This window comes from Myiozetetes cayanensis, unplaced genomic scaffold, assembly GCF_022539395.1.
Source record: "Myiozetetes cayanensis isolate MyiCay16 unplaced genomic scaffold, myiCay2020 scf2-11, whole genome shotgun sequence".
Classification (NCBI taxonomy): Eukaryota; Metazoa; Chordata; class Aves; order Passeriformes; family Tyrannidae; genus Myiozetetes; species Myiozetetes cayanensis.
Window position 1 is genome coordinate 24,344,762 of NW_026087411.1, and position 10,758 is coordinate 24,355,519.

The following is a 10,758-nucleotide window of genomic DNA, read 5'->3' on the forward strand; positions in this document are numbered from 1 at the left end:
CTAGCACAGCCTCATCTACAGATCTTCAGTGCATGCTTTAAGATTCTTCTGCATTAGCAGGCACAAGTGTAGCCTGAGATGGCCTAAGCAGATTGTTTCAGAGAGTGTGTTTACTACCTGAATGCTTCTGCTGAACCACCACAATTAAAACCCAGTATATGAAAGTGATTTGACTGTAGTGCCTGTTCTTCTAAATATTTTGGATTAATATCTATGATTCAGTATCTGCTGCATCAACAGTGGAGCTGTTCCTGCTGCAGGAGCCACTGTGATGCAGTGATGACTGTTTTGCTTGAACAAACTTTACGTTACTTCAGTTGGCAGCAGGGGAACTAGAAATTGTCCTTGTGCTGGGTCACATTTTCGTCATGTGACCTTTTTCCTATTAATTCAATGGAACTCTTTAAATACTGTGCCACAGGCTTTAAGGATGGTTTCTGGTCTGGATGTGAAAACCAGAAATTACTTTGCTTGTTATTTCCAGCAAAGTTGTTATTTCTCTGGAAATAACAACCTGTCAGGGAAAGATGTGCAAGGACATCTCACACAGACATCTCCTTTGCTCTGCTTGTATTGTTAGTTTGAGTGGTCATTTGATGAATGTACAAGAGCCTCCCACAAACTGTCACCAGCCAACACAGCTCATATGAAGGGTGCAAGTCTTGATCAAGGCGAAACCCTCAGTGGTTACAGTGGGAATCAGGAACATGTGTTTAAGGAACATAAGGAACTTGTCAATGATAAGTAGACTGAAGGGATCCATATGGAGTGATACTTGGGGTGTTCTGTGCAGGGCCAGGAGTTGGACTTGACATTCCTGATGGGTCCCTTCCAACTCAGCATATTCTATGGTTCTATGACTCACTCTGAGCTATGACCTGGGAATTAGGCTTCTCTAGAATGCACAGTAATGTAAACATACTCATGATATTGTACTAAGGAACTTCTCCTTAACAAACTACTTTTAAAAATAAAACCCCTCAAAGTAAAACTAGTTAAAAAAAATGTGAGAATAAGTGGCTGTCATGTTTCAATAGATAATTTTAACTGATGCAAGCCCTAAATCCTTTGTCACGGACTAGGTACAATGAATCTGGGTTTCACTGCTTAAAACAACTCCTGTCTCTGTAGATTTATCACCACTGAGCTCTTATTCTGTTTTATACCGTCGGACTTGTCTATCACATCAGATCCACAGCTGACTCTCAGCAGCTGTAAATCAATGCATCTTTTCTGATTTCAACATTAATTTTTTTTCCTATTCACCAGCTGAAGATCAGACCAAGAATTTGTTGACTGACTTTCCCATCTGATTTGTGAGCTGTATTTCTAGTTACACATTTACAGTGATGGTGGTTTTTCTTCTGGATTTAATTTTTGCTCTGGGTTTATTTGCTGTATTAGAGTTGTATTTTAATGCACTTCTCCAATTCTAGCAAGTTACCTTGAAGTAGCTTATTGAATCAAAAAACAGAGTACATTTTTAAATGACAAAAAAAAAATGTGGAATCTCCATTATAAAATGCCCCATCTTCAGAATTATTGCCTGTAAGTAATTGGCACCTTTCTGGGCTGTTGTTTACTCCAAACTTTACTCTTTTTTTTTTACATTTTTTTTTTCATCCCTTATTTCCAGGCTGTAGCAGACATGAGGCTGTTTAACTTTTTGTCTTAGTTTCCTTTTGACAGGTATAGCTAAAAATTTGGAACATGTCCTCATATTTCCATAAAAGCAAATAGTTGTAATGTATTAAATTCAAGCTCTCTAGTTTGTCACATCCTGTAGAGAAAGAAAAATTATGCCAGGTGTCTTTTCGCTGTGACCTTGTGTTTCTCCCCAAGTTTTTTGAAAATCCAGAGATTCTGTATGATTCAAATACATTTTCCTTGTGTTTGAATCATATTCATATTTGTATTTTCTTGTATTTTGTATTAGAAAAACAGTATCTCAGTAAGTTTTTGAATATGCAGCTACCTTTCCAGGTGTGTTACTAAGGGTGAACGTTCTTTTTGTGCTCTTTACCCTACAGCACAGTGCACATAATCCTCCTTATAAAGACACAGCTCTTCTAAAGAAACCTTATTTTTCACCTCATCCAGAAATCAGTATGTTTCCAACTTCTTTCTTCTGTTCAGAGCTTTCAGAGACAGTGATGCCAGCTGGAAAGGGCTTTGTCTTCCCAAGACACGGTCTCGGCATTCACCATTAGAAATGGCAAGTGTTACTTAAAATAACGAGTGTAGCTGCAGGTAACTATCTCTGCTCCCTTCAAAAGTGGATTATAGGTACTCCTGCAGCCACTGAGGAACATTCTGGTAGAGGTTAAGAGAAGCTTTTGAGAAATATGGGTAAAACGTCTTCCCCAGGTCTCTTTCATCGCAAATAGTTGTGATGCTCTGCATGGTCAAGAAAGGAATATTAGGGGTTTTTTATTGGTTTGTCTTTAGGACAAACTCCTCAAAAGCATAACAAGGAAGTCTCAGTTGCTAACAGTAAACTCTAAGCTTCTGCAGGAGGTATGTGGCCACTGGCAGTATTTGAGTCACGATGCAACGCTCACTGTGCAATGTGATGTGCAGTGTCATGGGCTGCCTGTCATGCTCATGGAAGAGGAAACAAAGGGAACTCTGTTTTCAGTGGGAGGGGAACTCTGTTCTTAGAAAGAGGACTGAACCTCCAGGCCTGTGAAAGTAATTCTTTTTAGAAATTAATTTTAGTTTAAAATTAAGTAAGCTGACTTACTGTTGTGAAAATAATACTTCTTGAAATGATATGTCTCCTTGGATGAGCAGAAAGAAACAGGGCATTTGCAATGCCAGTCATCTTGAAGAGTGCCTAAGCATGCTGTTAAAAATGTCATCATGGCACAGACTTCATGGCAGAAACCTACTCAAGGAACTAAAATATAGCAGGATATGAGAGCCCATTGTAACATGATCTCATGGCAGTCTGTGAATAATTTGCAATGGTTGGAATAGAACCTCATTCTCAGTAGGCTCTTGCTAAGCTTCAAAGTTAGAATTTTGATGGGGTTCAAATATGAATAATACTTTCATCTCCATGAAACTGGTGACCTTCCTGGATAAAGTGAGGAATAAAAGGTAATGATTGGTTATGCCTTGCACAAAAATACAGCTTTGGGCAATAGGTCTGTATTCACAGGAAAGGGGTACCAGCTATTTGTAAAGGCTTCTCTTTAGGTTTAAGTGGGTTTATTAATGTCTTAATTATTATTTCTTGCTGACAGTATGAGGATTAGTAAGAATGCCGGTTGCAGTTGATTATGGTTTACCTCTTTGATGCTCAGTTATAGCACAGGAGAGTGCTAAGGGCATTAACCCTTAGAGATGGGAAGTGCTTCCAGGACCATAGTTAGCAAAGATTGGCTGCAGTTCTAACTGGAGAGTAGATGGAGTGTTCTGGTGTGAGTCCAAGGGACAGGTGGGATGAACTGCTCCATTCTCTAGAGATGATAATTCATCAGGGTTTCCTGACTTAGGGAAGAGAGGGCAATATCTCTGCAGTACTGAAGACATTAAGTGTCATATTCTCCCAGATTGCATGAGTAATCTAACATCTGAACAGGACAGAAATACCAGTTTGTTTGAAAAAGAAACAGAAACTGAAGTGACAAAAAGTTTTAGTATCCCAATGAGTAAAATAGCTACGTTTTGTATTAGCACTTTATATTAGCATTTTTTATTAGATTTATCACAGGATCACAGAAAGGTTAGGATTGGAAGGGACTTATGAAGGTCATCTTAACCAGTCCTCTACTCAAGCAAGGCCACCCAGAGCCGGTCGCCCATGTTCAGATGGCTTTTCAGTATCTTCAAGGAGGGAGACTCCACAACCTCTCTGGGGAACCTGTACCAATGCTCAGTCACCCTCACAGTACAAAAGTGTTTCCTAATGTTCACAGGGAACATCTTGTGTTTCAGTTTGTGCCCATGACCTCCTGTCCTTAATGGGCACCACTGAAAAGAGCCTGCCTTCGTCATCTTACACCCTCTCTTCAGGTATTTGTATATACATTGATAAGATCTGGCCTGAGCATTTTCTTCTGTAGGCTAAGCAGTCTCAGTGTAGCTGTTCAGTTTGTTTCCCCCTTTAAGAACATTATTAGCTTTTAGACAGTTCCTAGCTGCTCAGTCATTAGCTGTGAGCAAGAAGAATGAAAAATCTTTTTCCAGGTCTTAGCTTTGCTGTAATTGCAGCGTTAGCTCAAACACTGTAATGGCATTCAATCTTTTGTGTTCTGATTTCTGCAGCACACTCTGCTTTGCTTCGCAGAGCAGTGTGGAGAAAACCTCACAGCACAGTGAGATCAAACACTAAATTTTGGCCATCGGCTTCCTTGCTGTGGGATGAACCACAGTACTTTGGTCTTCTGTAACCTGCCCTGACTGGCCATGCAAGCTGACAGATGTATGAACTGATGTATGCAACCCCAGAAAAAATACCCATGGGCCCTCGAAGAGGTCCATAGTTGAGCATTGTTGATATGGCAAATTTGAATTGACAGGGCAGGTAGGGTATGGGATCTTTCTTAGTGAATGGAAAGCAGTCATCTGAAATAGCTTTTGTGTATAACGACAAAAATTAGTTGGGATTTTACCAAAAGAGAGTGTGAGAACAAGGCATGCTCTATTAGGAAGAACATGATAGAGACTTCCTGTGCAGAGAAATATTTATGTGGTAATCACCAAAGTTTGGTTATATAATAACCCAATTTAGTCTTAAGTATGTGGGAAATTTAAACACATTTATCATTTTTTTAATGAAAGTTTTCTTATTTTTCAGGATCAGTAGGTTTGGAGGAGTGATGCATTTTTTGAGTATAACCTGCGTTGCTTGTTAGATCAGAACAATATATTCCTGGCAGCTGTGGTCCCTATGATTCTTTGGACTTTCACAGAATTAAAAGAGAGGAGCTGAACTCTGCCAATGCTGGTATGTGTTCTAGAGAGCAACTCTTCTGCCTCAGCTGTCAGTGGGAAGCCCAATTAGAAAATTTCGTACTGCCCATTCAGGGTGGATGGAGCAGCTGCTCATCCCATAGCCCATCTGCCAGTGACACATCTGTGAAGTCCCAGAGAGCTGCCTCTGGGAAAGAGCCTCTGTGCCTGCCAGCTAAAGCTGACTTTGGCAGCCCCTCATGACTTTTGCATGAATTTTGACTGCGCCTTTGCATCAGAATATTCTGAATTCCAGTGGAATTATACTGATGTCATAGAAGGGAGAACAGCATCTGCTTTCCACTTGCTTTCAAATGGGGTTTTAAATGTAGATGTCAGTTTGGGTATATTGCAGACTGTTCTATGAAAATATAGTAAGCCTGATGTATCAGTCCCATTGCATACAGTGAATTAAAGTGTATCACTTTAATGAACTTCTTTCATAATTTTCCGGGAACTAACTTTTATGTCACATGCATCCCAAATTAATTAAGAAATCCTGTAGTAAAAGCAAATTGGATAAATTGATATCTAGCTCATTTTTTCCTCAGTGTATTCTTACTCTACTGTTGTTAAAACTAGAGTATATAAATTAAATAAAATTATAGAACAGTAATGAATCTATTATATGATACATTAAATGCAATGTCCAAAGGGACATTTTTCCATGACATCTCAATAGCAAAAAACCCCATTAGGGTAAATATGCAAAGCTGGATAACTATGTTTGAGACTGTATGCTACACTTGTCACTGCCATTGAATTTGCTGCAAGTGATTTGGATTGCTGTTTTTAAATTGAATTTGGAGTTTATTTAATTTTTTAGAAAATACTACAACAAAAGTCTGAGAAGAAAGCAAGAAGGATGCTCGTAGACGATGTACAATCCACATTAAAAAAAAAAATCTTTCTCTGTCAGCATCTGAGATAGTAGAGAAATTAATTAATTAAGAGGTAATATGGAAATTACCTTCAGACTATCTTTGGTTCAGATATGTAAGACCAAGCAATGTAACTTCAAGGTTGCAACAGTGATTGTCAAACTGCTTGGCATATCCCTTTCCACTTCCTATGCCTTGCATGGAAAAATTGGAAGGAAGGAGTAGAGATCAGGCTGAACTCTCCTAGAGGTATTCAGCCATTTTCCTAGCTAGGTGAAACCAACCCCAATTATTTAGTGATTTCAGATGACTTCTGTATCCCAAATATGAAAGAATAAGCTTCCAAAACCAAACCAAACTGCAGCGAGGGGTGGAAAAATGAGTTGTCTGAAGTTTAGGAAAATAACAAAAAACTTGTTTTGAAATTCAAAGAAAAAAAAGCCTTAAATGTGAGTAATTTGCACCCAGCACTAATATGCTGGTGGTTAAAGTATAGTTTTCAATATTTTTGTTATATAAAATGTTTTTTCTATGAATGTACAAGCTTGATCTCAAGAAAGTCCTTAGAAATGTAGTTTTCAGAATATGCAAAATCTCATAGTCTCTTATTGGTAATTTGCCTCAAAACATAAAAGTAGACAAAAAGCTAATGAGAGAAAAATATTAAATGAAATAATCCCATCAAATTTTCTACATTTCTAAGTTTTTAATCCAGCAATCCTATGTGGTCCTAAACTTAGTCCATGGAAATACCACATATCTCCAAGTGGATGGAAGCACTTAATTTCATAGGATTAGATTTGATATTTGAGTATCTAATCCCTATCTGTAAATATACAAGGAATATAATTAAGTTGGTTGACTTAGACTATGAGGTCTTTGAGGTAAAGACTTTAGCAAAAATTGCTTTTTAAGCCTTCTTTAAAGACCCATGGTAATATTATATGCATAAGAGCAACAAATCCACACATTAGGTTGCAGAATTTCTTTAAGTAATGATTATGTGAATATCTTTGTGTTAGTGTTACAAACTTCTTACTTCCTCTATTATTGATTACAATAAAATGGTTAAGCACTTCTATGAAAAAGTTCAAATCTCTGAAAAAGCAATACTCATGAGAGACTTTGGAGGTAAAATATTTGAAGCCAAGCTGATAATGTTTATTATTAGTAAGTACCAATGAATTTTTTCATTTTAAACATTGGGAACAGTCTTCTATCAATAAGGTAGACACACAAGTAGCTGATGTTACTCTAAGGCAAAGACTATTTCTTTTCCACGTTGAAGATCTCTGTCCACACCACGTGTTTGTATCTGTCCAAATCAATTATTTCACGTAATGACAGTAAAGGCCTGGTAGTGGTTCTGTCACAGTCAGAGTATTTCCCCCTCTGAAAATTAATGCCTTGTGTTTGCCGTGTTTGTTGACAATGTGAGGGAGACCATTTGTTACCAAATAGTACAGCATTATCTCTTTGCTAAATTACAGGAGCCTTACTTAAAGACAGCTTTTGTTCAGCAGTTTGTTTGGCAAGCACGGAATGGCTTGTCCTAGCAAAGTGCTGACTTGCACATGCAGGCTAGTCTCCCATCAGTGTGCATTATTTTTTGTAAGCCTCTACATATCTGTCTCCTACCTTATCTCAAGAAAACAAAAATTTTAAAGACATGAACTAATAAAAATAAAGCTTTTTCTTTTTAATATTCGTTGCAGTTGCAAACAAAAATTCAAATCCTTGAGTGGCTCATTATGTTTTTGTCTGAGGTGCCTTTCAACCTGAATTATCCCATCTCTTAATTTTAAAGTGTTCAAAGTCATACATATATAAAAGTAGAATAAGCCCCCTTCCACTCAAAGCTTACTTTATTTTGAGAAATAGTTGCAGTTACATTATTGGTGAAATGCTGGTGATTTTCAAAAGTATATATTGTCCTGGCAGTGTTCAAGGCCATGCTGCCTTGAGCAACCTGGTCTAGAGGAACGTGACCCTGGCAGGGGGTTTGGAACTAGAGGATCTTTAAGGTCCCTTCCAACCCAAATCATTTAGTGATTCTATGATCTGCAGGCTTCTATGCAAATCAGCTTCTGTATCTTGAAATAACCAACCACACTTGCAGGTGTGCATTCTAAAGGTATTGATCACAGAAAAATTGAAAGTATTCTGTTGCTGTAAGGATTTGGTAAGAGCTGTGCATTACTGAACCCTTCCTCTGCCGAGGCATTTGGGAGCACTCAGAGATGATTACCCAGGTCCAGGCTGCCGTGCCGCAGCGCAAGTATTGTGGGGCACGTCAGTACACCAAAATGGAAAGAGAAGGCAGCAGGAACGATGAACTGTGACCACCATGTTAGCCCATGGCTTCCAGCTGGGAGTAGCTCTGACAGCAGGGAGCCCTGAAACAGCCAACCTCCAGGGGAGCTGCTGTGGAGGCCGGTGATGGAACGTGCCTCAGGTGGGTCACTTGGAATGGGTCCTGTCAGCTGCTGTTTATAACACTGTGCTCATGGAGGAACAGGCAAATCAGCACTGCAGTAAAACCTCCAGAGTTGATGATTAATGTTTTCTGGGTGTACTGCAGGTAGACATGATTTACAGTGGCTTTTTCAGTAACTCTGGTAGCCTTTACTGTCTTCCTGCTTTAGGAGTAAGCTTTTAAAAAACTGATGCACTTTCATCCCTCTAAGAGTTTTGGCCTGGCTGTTCCTGCACGAGGTAGTCCTCATGGATCCCGTGGGCTGCTAATGGAAGCGGGCAGCACTTTATGCCTGCCTTATGTCCTGGCCCATAATGAATCACTCTCCAAAGTCCATTACAAACCAGTCAAGGAGGGGCTGTTGCTTCAGCAGAATGTTCTGTAATGCAGACAATTTCATTCCTTTGTCTGGAATGGAAAAAGTGCCTTTCCAGCATGAAACGCTGGGAGAGCTGGACTCTGTACCGCATTAGAGACTCACCCTGCACCATATTAAATAGCTGACTGCTTTTGTATGAAGAACTGCTAATCAAACTCCCTTAATAAAAAAACTGTCAGAATGGACTTACACTTCTAAAAGCCCTCCAGGGTCAGTAAAAATCATTAATTTCTTTTTCCAATAGCATTCAGCTCTCTAAAACATGAGGGAGTGTGTGAGGCTTATTCTCAAGCCTCTTGACTCTCTCCATTTATCTAGAAGAGTTTGTTAAATTTTTCATATAATCCCTGAACTCTGGGAACTTGGGCATCAAAAATTTACTCACTGTAGTAATCATGATATGAGAATTGACACCATGCAGATATTTTCTTCCTGAATAGTAGTTTTGTAGCTTCAAATCAAATATGGAAAATACAGTTAAGAGAAAAGAGGTGAATAAGTAATGTAAAAGAAGCAAGGAAAAGCATTTTTTGCTAGGTTTTTGTTTTGTTTTGTTTTGTTTTTTTACTAAGCCTCTGCAAAATGCATAATTATGGAATGTGCTGTTTCTTTTGTGGCTGACTTACGACAAAGCTTTGAATCAATAATTTGGTAAATCCATTACAAGAACCATTTTATGACTAGTAAGAACAATGTTGTTCAAAGACATTTTAAATGCAATAAACATTCAGAAGAAACAATAATAATTATGGTAGATGGCAAGCAGAGACAAAACTTGCTTTGAATGCAGATTTGCAGTTCAGGCAACCATTTCGGTTTGCTCGAAGGTTTTCTGTCAGAGGTTCTCGCAACCCAGCTGTAAAATCGATGAAGTTATAGGAGGGAGTGTGAGAGAAAAAGTTCTTTTTCAAGAGCATAACTATGCTATTTAACAAATTCCCTGCTTATGTTTATCTTGCTTCTAAATTTCAAAGACTTCTTGATTATATTTACTTCAATGGTTGGCTGTTGTGTCCCTCACGCTGCCGGAACAGTGTCAGAGGAAGCTTCTTTCTCTGCCACTGTACTGAGGGGGCAAGGTATTGCTGTGACATCCAGCTTTGTCACGAGAAATAGAAATACTTTAGCAACCCGAGTGCAAATTTAAATATGTAGATAATATCCCTAACCAATGTAGCTATTTGTATTTACCTTCAGTTGCTCCAAATAGTCAGGCTGCTTGTATTTTTTTATAGTCAGTATTGCTATTTTGTACAAAAAATGTGGGGGTTTGACAAAAAATACCTCCACAAGTATCTCACTTGATTCTAAAATTTTCCTTCAAAAATTCTAATGGTTGAATAGGCCAGTATTTGACTGATAATAAGACCTTTCATTCAAAAACTCAGCTACAGGGAATCATGGGAATCATGGTTGTCTTTTCTTAGAGGATAAGACTGAGATTTCAAGTTCCATTGAATTGCTCTTGATGTGTTCTGACTACAGAATTCCATGATATATCTAGCTTCTCTCATGATACAAAAGATTATGTTGCAACAGTGAAAAAGTGCAACCTAGAAGATAAATTTGTGAGGGAGATTAGTAATATGATATACTAAACCTACAGCTCCACTGGATCTCCCATTTGGCAATGTTTCTGAAGTGGAATATAAGTTTTCTTCTGAAATAATTTCTGCTGTTAGGTTTCCTTTGGGGGAAGGGGTGTGGATATGGTGGTGAGGAACAGAAATAATTCCTTGTAAAAATCCTGATAGCTCTTTTTCACTGTTTTTCCTTTTTGTTAGCATTTTCCTGGTAAAATTCCTTTCTTTCCTACCAGCTAATTTAGTCAGATACTCAGTATTTATTATTAATAATGAAGCTGTGCAATAGGTTATATTATGAATGTACATTACTGGTTTTGACTCAACAAATGAAGCTTTAAAAATGCCTTTCACTTGAAACAAAAAAATTAATCTCCTTATATATTTCAGCCATGGTCCCAGAATTCATTTCTATTCATTTCTGTTCATTTTTGTTCATATTCCTATGAACAAAATGTCAAACATATGGATGTTTTAAAA